We start from the raw sequence: 17,482 nt of genomic DNA, 5'->3' as shown, positions 1-17,482 counted from the left end.
TACATCCCCACAAGCTAGTATTTCCACTAATGGCATTCAATCTCCTTATATTACTTTATCCAGAGGAACCCGTCAGGGATGTCCACTATCTCCTTTGCTTTTTGCGTTAGCCATAGAGCCTTTGTCAATATATCTGAGGACCTCAAACACTTTCACTGGGATATCACGGCTGGGGATGGAATTTAAATTGTCCCTGTACGCGGATGATTTATTGTTGTATGTCTCAAGCTCCAGTAACTCTATACCAGCAATTGTATCTTTTTACGAAATTTGGTTCATTCTCAGGTTACAAAGTGAATATTTCCAAAAGCGAATGTTATCCTGTTAACGCTCTGGCATCACAATTGAACCAGTCCGATGTCCCCTTCAGATTGAGCCCCTCTGGCTTTATGTATCTAGGTATCAATGTAACAAGAACACTAAGTTCCCTTTTCGCTGCGAATATCTCCCCTTTAATGTCTAAAATCAAGTCAGACCTTCAAAGATGGAAGAGTTTACCTCTGTCGCTTATAGGTAAAATTAACACGGTTAAAATGAACATTCTTCCTAAGTACCTATTTATTTTCCAATGTCTCCCCCTATTGCTACGTAAACATTTTTGTAAGACTCTTGATCAGGTTATTTCTGGCTTTTTATGGAATGGAAAGGCACCCATAAGTAAATCTACTACTACTACCAATTTAGGAGGCATTTTAAGTTTACTTCTGCATCCACTTTAGCTCCCTTATTGGGAAACCATTTATTCCGACCTGCCTTAGCTGACCCCACTTTCTCTGTATGGCATGAGAAGGGCCTGAGGACTTTTAGAGAGCTTTATAAGGATAATACCTTTCGTAGTTTTACTGATATATCAAGGGAATTTGAAATCCCAACATCTCACCTTTTTCTTTATTTCCAAATTAGACACTGTACCAAATCCCTGTTTCCATCCTTTCCCTCTCTACCCCCTAATCAAATATGGGATGAGTTTCTTTGTTCCGATCCCCTTCAAAAGTCACTTATTTCAAAAATATATAACAAACTCCTGACCGATGACAGCTCACACACATACCACTAACATCAAGGCTGCCTGGGAGGCTGAGCTAGGTGTGAGCTTGGGTGATTACTGGTGGGACACGGCTCTTAACAGGATTCATACGAGTTCATCCTGTGCTCGTCTCACTCATACAGTTCAAGGTGCTGTACAGGGTTCATTTCTCAAAGGCACGATTGTCACAAATATATCCCACTGTTATTGACATCTGTGACAAATGTCAAGCCTCTCCCTGCAACCTATCCCATATGTTCTTCTCCTGCCCATTAGTGTTTTCCTTTTGGCAGAAGTTTTGAGGATATCTCAAAAATACTCACTGTGAACATCTGTCCCCATATTGCCATATTTGGGTGCCCAGAAGATTACAACAGATACAACTCGGGGCAATTTGATATTCTGGCCTTTACTTCGTTATTGGCAAGACGACTTCTTCTTCACTGGAAGTCCAAAACAGCAGTACATACTACATTTAAATATATGTGATTTGGAATGGAGAATCAGTTTGGACCTCCCCATAACCATAGAAAACACAACTATAGATGAAAAAAATCTCCAATATTCCCAAGTAAATACTATAAGTGTGAATTATTTTTAAATATTTTATTAGGACTTTGTTTAGGAGCGCATTATAATGATTGGTCCCGAAGTCACGCTTTTGAAACCAGGGTCATCTGAAACTGCAAGTTTTTGACCTGTGGGAGAAAAAAGAAAATATATATATCTTAGCCACTTTATTCAAAAGCCATAGTCACATTTGATAATTTGAGCCAACACGTGTAAACCTTATTGTACATTACTGGATAATGAAATCAGCATGTATGAGAGCATACCCTTCATCGTGTTGTCCTGGTCTGAACACTGCACATCCACTGGATTTCTAACATCACAGATGACCACCTCACAGTGGACAAAGACCTACAAGATATGAACAGATTTAAGGGTTGTTATAGACAGCGTACTTTTGTTTTCCAAAGTCTGAACATCAAAAAATAAAAAACAAGACCATTTATTCTTATGACTGATAGTACCTGGCGGTTCAAGTTATCCTTGTCTTCAGCAAAGGCAAACATAGGGACCTCAAACCGCTTGAAGTTGGAAGGATAATGAACTCTGCCCTGAGGCAAAACAGAGTGGAAGATCACTGGGTGCGGGTCCCTTGAGTTTGCACAACTGATGGAGAAAATAAAAATATTTTATTTGGGTAAAGATGTCCTAAAGTCTGCAACATTAGCACCCTATGATTTTTAAACCATCCCTTTTGTACAGTTTGACAAACAGTTAATTGAGACAAGAAAAAAAAAAAATATATATATATATATATATACATACACAAGTTACCCGTTAACAATGAGGTCCCATTGAGGGAGGGACATCTTGTCCTCCTTCAGCGTCGCCCAGCAGTGCGCCAGCTCAAGAGATACTTTAGGGTTGTAAGATCCCATCAGTTCCACCTCGAAATACAGCGGCTGTTGTAGGTACTTTGTGATGGGATCGTCCTCTACGCGGTGAAACGCACTGTAGGAGTCATCTGAAGTGAAGCAGAACATGTTGGCCCGAATTATTAAGGATTCAGAGAGGAATAGAAACATTAAGGTACATAATGCAGAAGAGTTTAACTTGGATGTAGTCAACATCCCAGGTGCCAACTCAGTTCATTGGTTTAAAGAATAACTTTATGAAAAAAAAACATTCCAATTACTTAAAGTAACTACATTCATATGAACTGTCTCCAAGTTACCCAAAATCCTGCATTTTGATAGAAAGTGTTATCCTGTCTCTTTGCATTAAGCTTTTTCAACGTGTTGACATGATAGAACTCTTATTTCCCCCCCCAGTTTCTAGCTTTGGGAGGACTTCAAAGACTTCAAAAATAAATCTAATCCTTGGCAAGCATGCGAGAAAAAGAAATAACACACAAGGCCTGAAGAACTTTCTTTACCCAAAGCAACTCTCATTTCAACCTGCATCTCGCCTCGTGCATCGTCAGCGTATGGTTCACTCCTGCGAGGTCGGCTGTTGAAGCCCATAGCCTGGTTTGTGTTGATGTCATAGTAACACAACACCTTAAGCCTGAAAGAAGAAAACTCTTAAGGGGGGACACTTAGAACTGTTAAATTGTTACCCATTGGCACCGGTAACATCTGGGATTGCACCATAGAAGGCTTTATGGCGTACCAGTTGACTTCCGATAAGGAAAATACCATTTAAGAGTCTTTAAAGTTCTAAGTTGTGTCACGTGGTTAGCCTACAAAGTCTCTGCATTTGTTTTAAAGTTGGCGTCAGACTGTCAGTTTACATAATGGTGAATATGAATGTTTACGGCTACAAATAACTGATTTTTGAAATGTATTTTTTTGAAGTTTTCCCAACGAGTTACAAATATGGTTTTTGTAACTGAAAATAGGCCGCCTTTAACCTTTTTGCTCCAAAAACATGCAACTGTGAATAATGTCCAAGATGAGAATTTTTCTTTTCTGACCAAAAGTCTAAAACCCAATGACCTGAAGTTTATCTTGTTAAGACAAAACAGAAAGCATTAAAAAGCTGACATTTACAAAACCGGAAGCACTTTGTTAATTAATCTTCCATGTCAGTTTTCAAACAGCTTTGATAATAGATTAATCATCCAACCTTCAGCTTGGTGATTCTAAGTCTCGAGATACTCACTCAAACTCCGGCTCCTTCGACTGTGACAGCTTTCCCAAGTTCATCTGTGATGGAGATTTCATTCTCATACAGCATCATATTGGGCAAAAACTAAGAAAAGACAAAAATTGAAAGAAGTCGTTTCTCAGTTTTAATCCTACCGCAATCAGCAAGCTGTTCAGCAGCATGCTTTACCTTTCTGGTCGTCCCACAGGAGTTTGCAGTGAAGACAAAATAAGCGTACTGGTCGTTGCTGTATGTGGGACCACAGGCGGGGTCTCTGAGGGTGAGCCGTCGGGGGTTCAGACTGGGAACAGACTCCAGGGTTATAGCCATAACCGTGATGGTCCCATTAGGGAAACACTCTGAAAAAGACGATCAGACATGTGTATGCATTGGAGATTCAAGCCTACATAAGAAAACGTATTCTCTTTAACAAACCAATCAGCTTTGTGACGAAGTTGCAAGCCAAGGAGAAGTCTTGGATAGTTTTGTTGGTCTTCGGATATCTCAGAGTCACATCCAGTCTGCTCTTGATGGATGACGACGCAACAGCCTGAGAAGTTTTCAGAAACAATACATTATGATTTATAGAGGACTATCATCTTGACAAATGTTGCCAAATCCCTGCACATTTAAAACTTTGGTTAAGAGTCATACCTCGACCGTAGCATCAGCTGCAGAAGATGGTACAATCAAACTGAAATGTGTGTCGTTCTCCATGATGCCGTACTGCTGAGCCAGGCTCTCGTTCAGCATTCGTTTTCCCATTATGGTCTGAAAGTTGAATCCTTTGGTCCCGTATTTCACGAGGACATAGAAATTCTTATCATCACAGCTACCTGAGATAGCGGGAGGAGCTATAGAGGGAGGAGCTACAGACGGAGGAGCTACAGACGGAGGATCTGCAGAGGGAGGAAAATACTTTGAAACAACTGTGCTCGTTTTGTTATGAATTCCTCTTATCCATGGGTACAGACCTATGTCTTCCAGTTTAGCTCTCAGATAAGCAGTGGCAGTAAATGGAGCATGCTTTGGCAGGACCAGGAAGCCAAAGGTCAGATAAAGGGTGTAAATTGTAACCCCCATTTCTTTCTGTTGGGAGAAACAGATAGTTATTAGCTGACAGAAGAAAAAAATAAATGCATTTCCCACGTTGAGTGTAAGGCTCACCATTTGTCCTACGACACGGTCCGTGAAGGGCACTTCAACAGTATAGACCTTGGAGCAGCCGTTAGGGGACATGTTGTCAAAGACTTTAAAGCCTCTGGCAAAGCAGTCGGCCAAGGACAAAACCTCATAGGGGGACCTGATGTTCTTTAGCATTACATCATAGCCCACCGGCCCAATCGACGCCTTAAACATCATCTCCTTGGGAACAGTGGCTGTAGGTCAAAAACGAAGAAATGTAGGCAGGTTGCAATTTATGTAAAAAAAGTAGCATGAGTACCAAGATAATATGACTCACCGTCAATGACTTGTGGAGGTTGAAGCTGCAGGGGGGTCTCGACGGGGAGGAAGACTTTGTATCTCGTGTCTTCATTAGTGTCGTCTTCAGTCCAGAGCAACTCGAGCATCAGCTCATTCATATAAGAAGTGAAGTACTGACCATCCTGGACATGACTCTGCATAAACAAACATCCTGAGTAAGGCCTTTCCTGAATAACATCATCATCTACAGATTAAAAGAAAAAGGGAAATTTGTCTGGCAATGAAGCACTAGATGTTGCAACAGACAAACATACTCAAACGATCCGTTTACATTTGTTTTGTACATACCAACAGGATTTCAGTAGTGTTATCTTCCATGAAACAACAAAGTGTGAATGCTTGTTAAACTGTCTCTAAAGTCTAAAATGACTTTAATGTACCATTTAACTACGCCGATTTCTCCACTGTTGTGAGAAATTCTTTAGATCCAAGAAATATAAACATCTACATTTTGCCCTTTTGTAGTATTTCAGGTTTTTTTTTTTTCATAGCTGCATGACTAAAACGACCTCGTCAATTTATGGACTAAATTGTTTTATCTAACCTTGATCTGGCAACCAGCAGCCCCAATAGGAATTTCAACAATGACGTAAAGGTCATCGAGAGTCAGGGAATAGCTTCTGGCCGATATCTCTGAAGCTTCGAGCTTCCTCCCATTGACGCCCATGTTCACCTCCAACAGTCTGAAGTGTTTCGGGCAAATCAGAGGGGCAATGCGCCTCGGCAGGAACCAGCGGATTGAGGTTTCAGTAAAGAAAACCCCACCTGTACACCAAAAAAATATATATACAGCACTTAGGGTCTAACATGGAACGTTTTAAGGAAAAGGGCTAACGTTTCAGAAATAGTGAAATCCTCAAAACATTTTGACTGAACAAATGGTTAATCCTTCGTATTTTATTTAAACAATCTGAAAAAGGAGAATTCAAATTATGAATTTAGCAGCTTTACAACGACATACAGTAACACATCCTTAAAGTGTCATTTAAATAAATAAAGCACTTCGTAGATAAAAATTCTGGTGAAGATATTTTTGGCTCCATTTTTAGAAAAGTTTGATATTTAAGAAAAATGCTGGAATCAGAAATAATAGTGGCAGATGTTTTTTTTAATTCCTGACAGTAAAAAGTGTCCCATATTCCCAGTGAAAAACACTAGAAGACATGACATCAGTGAGTCTCTTTACATTACCCTGAGCTTGAGGACAAGCGGCTCCTGCATAAAGTTGAGTCGTCAGCTTCGTCTTCTCAAATATAATCGAGGTGCTGAGCACAGTCATCGGCACACCTGCTACCTGTGGGGGGAGATTACACAACATGTGGATGTAAATGCGTACTGTGGCAACATAATAATTTCCCTCCTAAAAATATGGGGGGTTATAAATAAGAACTCACTGATTTAAGAGTGCCAACTAGATTCCAGACAAAGTAATCCATCGGATTACATTATTGTATCTATGGCTGTAAGTGTAAGCAAGTACCTAATGGGCTGCAAGTGATTCAACAAGTCTGCCTGAGGGGAAAGATATCAAGTGAGAGTTGTTTGAATCTCAGTGAACTGCAGTCCACTTACATCCTTGGTGTATGTTTCACGTGAAGGATTTGGGCTTCGCAGAACCAGCCTGGTAAGAGTGCTTGAGATCCCATAACCATTTCTCTGGGCTTCGTCCACCTGCATGACCCTCTCCTCAGGAGTGAGGAACACCACTGTGGCGATTCTGAAGCCTGCGTCCATGGGCTGCTGTGAAGCAAATATCAAGACATTACATACAAGATGTTTCTAGAATAAGAAAAGAAGAAAAAAAAAGGCAAAATTAGCCAATCTTACCTCAGCAGCTTTTCGGGGATCCGAGTAGGGGTATGCAGGCTGGTTATAATCATTTGGAGCTGCTTTTTTCACAGACACCTAGAAATGAGGCCACTCCATAAGTGATAATCAATCTCTGCAGTGACATGAAATGTACCGGCCTTGACACTCGTACGAGGCATCAGGCCACTAATCATCTAGACGGGAACATGCCATGCTGCGTTCACTTGCCTCCATGTAGTTGGGTCTACAGATAATTTCCCGGGAGGCCCAGGAAGAGTAGTAGCAAGTTTCTTCCACCAGGTAAAACTCGTCTACCACATTGTCAGATTGTAGCCGCAGACCTAGTTTTGTTGTGAATGCTTTATCGTCCTAAAAACACATGGAAACAAGTCTCAAAATGAATTGCCACGTCAAAAGAAACATTTGGTGCTGCGTCACAAACTAGCATTCAGTCGTTTTTACCACATTTTGAGCAAAACAGTTTTGGACGGAGGCATAAATCACAGCGTTTCCCAGGTGGTCTTTCTTGATGGTGAAGCCACACTGAGAAGATAAACTTGGCGTGAGGATGATTGAAGAGTTATCTGAGGAAACAAACAAGAAAAGTTTGAATTAAAAGTTAGATTAAGTTAAGAAAAAGCAATACACTTGAAATGTCAGCTTACTTATGACAGCGGACACTTCAAGAAAACTTCCTCCAAGTCGACTGACATCCACACGCAGCAAGTTTCCAAGGCATTTAGAGTTTATCTCTGGGATTACACATTTATATTAGATAGCAGCACACAAGTGTTGAAAAATATCACAAAATGACAAAAACGTACTTATTCGGGGCTTATTTTGTGCCTCAATGTTAACAACTGCTACAAGGAGAATGAACCACCTGAAAAAGATTGAATATGTTTTAAATGTATAGAGAAAAATAAACCTTAATTTAAAATATATACATACAAAAACAAAACTACAAACCCCAATCCAGCTAAACAACCCATGGCAAGAGTTGGGAGACAGGTGAAGGTCCCTGGTTTTTGCACTTTTTAAATGAAGTTGTTGAGGATGAGGGAGGGTCCTGCTCAGCAGATATAACCACACACAGGTGGAACACATTACTGCCTGATGAAGTGATTGAGCAGGCCTGTGTAATCTAGTGTGAAGGGAATCCCAACATTTAGGGCATTGAGGGAAGCAGAATGGCTGACTGAGTGGGGAGGGGTATAGAAATATCTTAAGTAATAATAAGTAATAATACTGAAGCATGGCCAAAGCAGTCGGATGAAGTTATAAATGAGTGAGAACAGCTAAATCTGTTAATCAGCTAAGCAGTTTAGAGATTAGTAAGTATTTGGCATGAGCATTAAGTTAATTTACTTATTTGTTTTGAACAATTTTATATATTTGGTATATTTCTTTGCATATACTTTTACGTTTAAAAATACTATACATTTTGCTGATATACTCACTTACTTTTACTTAAGTAACGTTTCTAATGCAGGACATTTACTTGTATCAGAGAGAGTATTTGTACTGTGTAGTATAAGAACTTTTACTTAAGTAAAATATCTGAATAGGCTACTTCTCTTACAACTGCAAAGTCCCCAGCTAAACCTTAATAAGGGCCGTTGTATTTCATGGTCATTAAAAACATCACTCCTTTAGGCCATGACTTTTAATTTAGCAGGATGTTCAGGGTTTTGTATCATATGTGTATATCCTACTACATAATTCATTAAAGAAGGTAAAGTAAAAAGGAGGTGTAAAACCAAAACATCTAACAGAAAAGGATTTTACTTCTTCAGCTCCGTTGTACCCCCGTTTTTAGAGATTTGGGTATACAGAGGAAAAGAGAGAGGGTTTTGTTTTCTGACACTTTGGCTGCAGTCGAATAGTCCATTTAGCTTTGGAACCTTCCTAACCGAGTGAAATGACCTGGAAGTCCCTCAGGGGCAGCCATAATAAGTGCCGTACGAATGATCTAGATCAGGGGTTCCCAAAGTGTGGGAAGGTGAGCCTCCCCTCAGAGAACATACATTACATTGCATTTAGAATAGAATAGAATAGAATTCCTTTATTGTCATCGCACCAGGTACAACGAAATTTAAAAAAGCAATCCTCGCAGTGCATTTCCACATACAAAATATATTATCTATATAAACATATACACATTAAACATGCTCACACATCCATACATGCCCGCACATTATTTAAATACAGTTTACAATATAAAAAAACAACACAGGGATGATATTTTGCATCTCTGATGTCGATCAGTTCATAAGTTAATACAACTATTAAAAAGTAGTGCAGTTGGAAGTTGTAACTGTTCAGTTCAGCGTTTGACGGTGTTCAGTTCTCGTATGGCTCTGGGGTAAAAACTGTTTTTCATTCGGTTTGTCCTTGATTGAATTGACCTGTAGCGTCTACCGGAGGGCAGAAGAGCAAACAGGAAGTGTCCAGGGTGTGAAGAGTCGGCAATTATTTTGCCTGCTCTGTTGAGGCAACGTTGGCTGAAGAGTTCCTCCAGAGAAGGCAGTGAGCAGCCGATGACCTTCTGGGCTGTGTTGATGACCCTCTGAAGAGCTTTCCTGTCCTTTTCTGAGCAGCTGGCACACCACGTGGTTAGGCAATATGCCAGCACACTCTCTATGGAGCAGCGGTAGAAAGACACCATTTTGGAAGGTTGAAGACTAGACGAGCCGCTGCATTCTGGATGAGCTGCAGAGGTCGGATGGCACATGCAGATGGTAGACCAGCCAGGAGGGAGTTGCAGTAGTCTAGGCGTGAGATGACGAGAGCCTGGACCAGAACCTGCGTTGTTTTCTGGGTCAGCTGGGGACGTATCCTCCTGATGTTGTAAAGCGTGTATCTGCAGCAACGGGTTGTAGCAGCGATGTTTGCAGTGAAGTACAGTTTGTTATCTAGGATCACACCAAGATTCCTTGCAGTCTGAGTCGGGGAAACAACAGATGTGCCGATGTTGATTGTCAGGTCAAGAGTGGGACAATCTTTTCCCGGAAGGAAAAGCAGTTCAGTCTTGTCAAGGTTGAGCTTGAGGTGATGAGCAGACATCCACTGAGAGATGTCAGCTAGACAAGCAGAGATGCGTGCGACGACCTGGGTCTCTGAGCGGGGAAAGGACAGAATTAGTTGGGTGTCGTCAGCGTAGCAGTGGTATGAAAAACCATGCGGGCTAATGACAGATTCGAGCGAGTTTGTGTACAGGGAGAAGAGGAGGGGACCAAGAACAGAGCCCTGAGGGACCCTTGTAGTTAATTGACAAGGGTCGGACTCTGACCCTCTCCAAGTTACCCTGTAGGTGCGGTCTTTGAGGTATGAGGTGAGGAGGGAAAGTGCAGAGCCTGAAACTCCAAGTTTTTGGAGAGTGCGAAGGAGGATCTGATGGTTCACCGTGTCGAATGCAGCAGACAGGTCCAACAGGATGATGACAGAGGAGAGGGATGATGCTTTGGCAGTGTGCAGTTCCTCAGAGACAGCAATGAGAGCAGTTTCTGTGGAGTGACCTGCCTTGGAACCAGACTGGTGCGGATCCAGAAGGTTGTTCTGATGGAGATAACAGGAGAGTTGTTTAAAGACAGCGTGTTCAAGTGTTTTAGACAGGAACGGGAGTAGAGAGACAGGCCTGTAGTTTATAACATCAGACGGGTTGAGAGTGGGTTTCTTTAGGAGAGGGTTTACTCTTGCCTCCTGAGACTATTTGGAAAGTGACCAGAAGTTAGAGAAGTGTTGATGAAATGGGTGAGAAACGGTAGAATATCAGGAGCGATAGTCTGAAGGAGGTTTGAGGGGATAGGGTCCAGAGGACAGGTGGTAGGGTGGGCAGAGGTAATTAGGGTAAGAACCTCACTTGGAGAGAGGGGAAAGGAGGTTAGTGTGTGGGTGAAAGGAGGGTCTGGTGACCCAGCGGTGAGTAAAGGTGAGTCAGAAAAAGAAGAGCGAATATCATCAACATTTTTTTCAAAGTGGTTAACAAAGTCGCTTGACAGAAGGGAGGAGGGGGAAGGGGCTTTGGGGGGGTCCAAGAGGGTGGGGAAGGGGCTTTGGGGGGGTCCAAGAGGGTGGAAAAGATTGAAAATAGTTTTTTGGGATTGGAATAGGAAGATTGGATCTTATCTTGAAAGAAAGTGCTTTTTGCCTGAGAGATCGAAGCAGAGAAAGAGGAGAGAAGAGCCTGATAGGTTAGGCCCTAATCCAAAACATACTAGTGTTGCACGGTGTACCGATACTTGAAAGGTACCGCGATACCCTGCCGTTAAAAACGGTACGATTCCTCCGTTTCATTAGTATCGGTGCTTTAAGAAAGACGGGGGAAAGTACTCCCGTGAAAAAGCGCCGTTTTAATAAGAGCTCTGCTTCCACTCCCTGCACTGCAGCCGTGCCTGCAGTCCCGCTCCTCTCAAGCACCTTCTAAGTCCCTCCCCTCTCTCGTGCACGCGGCCACGCGCTAGCTGCCAGAGCATGTGAGAAAACGAGAAGCATGGCTGCAAGTGGGAGTGCAACTGCCGCTGCGCCTCGGCTTGTTGACAAAAAAGACGCCAGAAGTCTGTGAACGGGCCGTTCAGGTGTTCAGGGCAGAGCGTGATGTGCAATGAAAAGTTTTTCTGTCGCAATATTATCGTTGAGCAAACTTAACTAGCAATCTGCTAACGTTAGCTTTAGCCTTCGTTTTCTATTTTCATAGGCTATAAACGGAGGTGGTATAAGTATATATCTTGTACTTGAGTAAAAGTAGAAGTACCCAGGTCTTGTACTTGAGTTAAAGTAGAAGTACCAGAATGTAGGAACAATCCTGCAATCAAAATGTTCCTCAAATAAAAGTACAAAAGTATTATCATCAAAATATAGTAAAAGTAGCGACAGTAAAAGTAGAAGTACTCAGGTCTTGTACTAGAAGCACCAGAGTGTAGGAATACTCTGTTACAGTAAAAGTACTGCATTCAAAATGTTCCTCAAGTAAAAGTATTAAAGTAGCGACAGTAAAAGTAGTCATTGTGCAGATTGGTCCATTTCAGAATAATATATATGATATGTTTTATAATGATTGATCATGAAAGTGTTCTCAAAGCTGGTGAAGGTGCAGCTAGTTTGAATGACTTTGTAGACTGCAGGGTAGCTGGTGGATTTACTCCAGGTGGAACTAAAGTCTGATTCAACACTTGATTATATTTCACATCATTCCTCCACATCCGTGAAGTAACTAAAGGGATTAATACATGTAGTGGAGGAGAAGTACACCATGTACCTCTGAACTGTAGTGGATTAGAAGTACAAAGTAGCAAAAGAAACATTGAAATACTTAAATAAAGTACAAGTATCTCAAAATTGTACCCAAGTAGTACTTGAGTTTATGAACTTAGTTACTTTACACCAGTGGCTATAAAGATAGAAAGAGTAAGCCTTGCACAGAGGCATGAAAATACATTTTCAAAATGCTCAACAGTGCTGCCAAAATGATAAACTCACTGCTACACAATTAAAATAAATGCTTTTATATATATTTATATTAGATGTGACTCTTTGGCGTTTCTGTTCTTAGTAACACTGCTGCTTTAGTTGTTCTGACTGCGAAAATCATCTGTTATTCCTAATTTTAAAGCCGATATTCCATGGGGCTCGGATCCTTGTCACCTTTTTCATACCTGATGAGTTTGCATCCCTGATTATATTTAAGACTGTTTCCCTTTTTTTAAGAAAAGTATCGAAAAAGAATCGGAATCGCAATTCTTGACTTGGTATCGGTATAGAAACCAAAATGTTGGTATCGTGACAACACTAAAACATACACGCTCTCGCTAAACGGTAATACGAACCGGGTTATCAAGTGGATCATTCAAGCCAGCCGTGTCCTATCTAGTTAGGTGCGCGTTCACATGAAAGGGGTGGTATTTGGAGCATTCTACCAATCACAAACATGGAGAAGCATACTGACAGCGCAGCGTCATACTTCCTGAATGAAAAGTCAACTATGATATTAGACATATGAAGAAGTTAAACTTTAAACATCCATGACTTAAACACTTTATCCAGGATAAAAGCCACATAGCTGCACCTGCAAGGTGAATACAGCTGCTATCAGAAAAGGTGTTTGAATGCGTACATTAACAGGTTTATGATATCACTGCCTCGTCTAAGACGCGAGTGGATCTGACTTTAATTACATTTGACTCGAGTGTTTCGTCAACTTAATGTGTTACTTAAAATAATACTTCTGCATACGGTATGTGACGCTGTGAGTGTTGCACGGCCAGATACGGCTCAGCTGACTCAGATAAGGAAATATATGATACATTATGAAGTGATATGCCGCGGACTGTACTTAATGTTACTCTGATCTGGTTACTTATGTTGTGGCAGATATTTAAGTAAGCTTTCTTAACGCTAATGTTATAATAGTCATATTTCTCTGAAGATGGGAGGTGATATTCTATTAATGTTCACGTTCACACAGTCGGTGAATTTTGCCAGCCGTCTTTCCTGCAACGGCAGCTTTTCTGTATTTCCTTTCTCCTGTAATATGACTTGATCGCTTTAAACTCCGCACACTGAGCTCTGATTGGTCAGCAGGTACTGCATTCACTGAGTTGAGCTCTTAGCCTGCAACCTAACCTGGGGGGTATAGTACGAATCTAGTTCAACCTATCCTGGATATGTTTTGAGTTATCCGGTTGACTTAATCCAAAACGAAGCCGCTCTCGCTAAACTGTCCTACAACGCTGGCTATCAACTTGTTCGCTCAAGCCAGCCGTGTCCTATCTAGTTAGGTGCGTGTTCACATGAAAGGAGTGGTATCTGGAGCATTCGACCAATCACAAACATGGAGAAGCGCACTGAAGTGCAGCGCGTCATACTTCCTGAATGAAAAGTGAACTTTAATATTAGACATATGAAGAAGTTAAACTTTAAACATCCATGACTTAAACACTTTATCCAGGATAAAAGCCACATAGCTGCACCTGCAAGGTGAATACAGCTGGTAACAGAAAAAGTGTTTGAATGCGTACATTAACAGGTTTATGATATCACTGCCCCGTCTAAGACACGAGTGGATCTGACTTTAATTACATTTGACTCGAGTGTTTCGTCAACTTAATGTAGGGCTGTGCAATTAATCTTATTTTAATCGCGATTACGATTATGGCTTGTGACGATTATGAAAACAGCATAATTGACAAAATACGATTATTTTGCTGGGTGTGCTTTCGCCCCTCCCTAAAAGCCCACTCGGCCACGTGGGAGTGACATGTGTTGTGAGTGTTCAGCTAGCGAAGATGTCAGAACAAGAGCAGCAACTCGTTAAAAAGAAGGGTCATGGGGAGATTCCCAGTCGATCGCGAGATGTGTCTCGTCAACTTAATGTGTTACTTAAAATAATACTTCTGCATACAGTATGTGACACTGTGAGTGTTGCACGGCCAGATACGGCTCAGCTGACTCAGATAAGGAAATATATGATACATTATGATGTGATATGAATGATAATGGGACATATCGATGTCTGCACTCACAGTGCTGCGGACTGTAGTCTACGTAATGTTACTTTGATCCGGTTACTTATGTTGTGGCAGATATTTAATTAAGCTTTCTTAACATAATAGTATAATAGTTATAATAGTCAGATTGCTATGAAGATGGGAGGTGATGTTCAATTCATTTTCACACAGTCGGTGATTTTGGCCGGCCGTCTTTCCTGCAACGGCAGTTTAAACTGTATTTCCTCCGCACACTGAGCTCTGATTGGTCAGCAGGCGTGGTGCTATCGCTGAGTTGATCTCTTATCCTGGAACCTATCCTGCTTCGGAGCACAGACTAGATTCCAGGATAAGTCACCATGGAGATCTAGCCCGCTAAAAAGTGAACCAGCTCCGTAGTACCGGAAATCCCAGAAGTTATCTTGCTAAACGAAAATCCTGCTTCGTAGTATAACCCCAGGTCCCGACCAGGTTAGCCGCACAGCATAAGTTACCATGGAGATCTAGCCTACTAAAAAGAGAACCAGCATCGTATGACCGGAAACCCTGAGTTTTCCCTGAAGTTAGCCGGCTAAGCGAAAATCCTGCTTCGTAGTATACCCCCCAGGTTAGCCGCTCTGCATAAGTTACCATGGAGATCTAGCCTGCTAAAAAGAGAACCAGCATCGTATGACCGGAAACCCTGAGTTTTCCCTGAAGTTAGCCGGCTAAGCGAAAATCCTGCTTCGTAGTACAGGCCTCTGATATTAATCCTACACTGGACAAATATGATATTGAAGCCAATTAACATTGCAGCCAATAAAGAAACTGCATAGTTGTCATGACAATATTCATATCAAATAGAAAAGGCAATTTAAATGTACAAAGAGGTGTGTATCCTTCTCGTCTAGTTATGTTGTACAATGCTGCATTGATTTGGGGTCAATAGGTCACATATGGAAGCTATTGCAACAAAAAAAAGATTTATATTAATCTAAAAAAAAAATTACTAAAATCTTTTTTTTGTTGCAATAGCTTCCATATGTGACCTATTGACCCCAAATCAATGCAGCATTGTACAACATAACTAGACGAGAAGGATACACACCTCTTTGTACATTTAAATTGCCTTTTCTATTTGATATGAATATTGTCATGACAACTATGCAGTTTCTTTATTGGCTGCAATGTTAATTGGCTTCAATATCATATTTGTCCAGTGTAGGATTAATATCAGAGGCCTGTACTACGAAGCAGGATTTTCGCTTAGCCGGCTAACTTCAGGGAAAACTCAGGGTTTCCGGTCATACGATGCTGGTTCTCTTTTTAGCAGGCTAGATCTCCATGGTAACTTATGCAGAGCGGCTAACCTGGGGGGTATACTACGAAGCAGGATTTTCGCTTAGCCGGCTAACTTCAGGGAAAACTCAGGGTTTCCGGTCATACGATGCTGGTTCTCTTTTTAGCAGGCTAGATCTCCATGGTAACTTATGCTGTGCGGCTAACCTGGTCGGGACCTGGGGTTATACTTCGAAGCAGGATTTTCGTTTAGCAAGATAACTTCTGGGATTTCCGGTACTACGGAGCTGGTTCACTTTTTAGCAGGCTAGATCTCCATGGTGACTTATCCTGGAATCTAGTCTGTGCTCCGAAGCAGGATAGGTTCCAGGATAAGAGATCAACTCAGCGATAGCACCACGCCTGCTGACCAATCAGAGCTCAGTGTGCGGAGGAAATACAGTTTAAACTGCCTTGCAGGAAAGACGGCCGGCCAAAATCACCGACTGTGTGAAAATGAATTGAACATCACCTCTCATCTTCATAGCAATCTGACTATTATAACTATTTTACTATTATGTTAAGAAAGCTTAATTAAATATCTGCCACAACATAAGTAACCGGATCAAAGTAACATTACGTAGACTACAGTCCGCAGCACTGTGAGTGCAGACATCGATATGTCCCATTATCATTCATATCACATCATAATGTATCATATATTTCCTTATCTGAGTCAGCTGAGCCGTATCTGGCCGTGCAACACTCACAGTGTCACATACTGTATGCAGAAGTATTATTTTAAGTAACACATTAAGTTGACGAGACACATCTCGCGATCGACTGGGAATCTCCCCATGACCCTTCTTTTTAACGAGTTGCTGCTCTTGTTCTGACATCTTCGCTAGCTGAACACTCACAACACATGTCACTCCCACGTGGCCGAGTGGGCTTTTAGGGAGGGGCGAAAGCACACCCAGCAAAATAATCGTATTTTGTCAATTATGCTGTTTTCATAATCGTCACAAGCCATAATCGTAATCGCGATTAAAATAAGATTAATTGCACAGCCCTACATTAAGTTGACGAAACACTCGAGTCAAATGTAATTAAAGTCAGATCCACTCGTGTCTTTGACGGGGCAGTGATATCATAAACCTGTTAATGTACGCATTCAAACACTTTTTCTGTTACCAGCTGTATTCACCTTGCAGGTGCAGCTATGTGGCTTTTATCCTGGATAAAGTGTTTAAGTCATGGATGTTTAAAGTTTAACTTCTTCATATGTCTAATATTAAAGTTCACTTTTCATTCAGGAAGTATGACGCGCTGCACTTCAGTGCGCTTCTCCATGTTTGTGATTGGTCGAATGCTCCAGATACCACTCCTTTCATGTGAACACGCACCTAACTAGATAGGACACGGCTGGCTTGAGCGAACAAGTTGATAGCCAGCGTTGTAGGACAGTTTAGCGAGAGTTTAGCGGCTTCGTTTTGGATTAAGTCAACCGGATAACTCAAAACATATCCAGGATAGGTTGAACTAGATTCGTACTATACCCCCCAGGTTAGGTTGCAGGCTAAGAGCTCAACTCAGTGAATGCAGTACCTGCTGACCAATCAGAGCTCAGTGTGCGGAGTTTAAAGCGATCAAGTCATATTACAGGAGAAAGGAAATACAGAAAAGCTGCCGTTGCAGGAAAGACGGCTGGCAAAATTCACCGACTGTGTGAACGTGAACATTAATAGAATATCACCTCCCA

The 17,482-nt window shown here is 41.5% G+C and overlaps 1 pseudogene; it reads right to left on the bottom strand.

Annotated features, from left to right (window-relative positions):
• Positions 1 to 1,612: 1,612 nt before the first annotated feature.
• On the bottom strand, positions 1,613 to 8,025 carry LOC117439602 (uncharacterized; annotated as a pseudogene).
• Between the last annotated feature and the right edge of the window lie 9,457 nt (positions 8,026 to 17,482).

The sequence above is a fragment of the Pseudochaenichthys georgianus genome, chromosome 24 (assembly GCF_902827115.2).
Source record: "Pseudochaenichthys georgianus chromosome 24, fPseGeo1.2, whole genome shotgun sequence".
Taxonomy (NCBI): Eukaryota; Metazoa; Chordata; class Actinopteri; order Perciformes; family Channichthyidae; genus Pseudochaenichthys; species Pseudochaenichthys georgianus.
The sequence above is the reverse complement of the archived record's forward strand: the minus strand, read 5'-3'. Positions and strand labels throughout refer to the sequence as shown.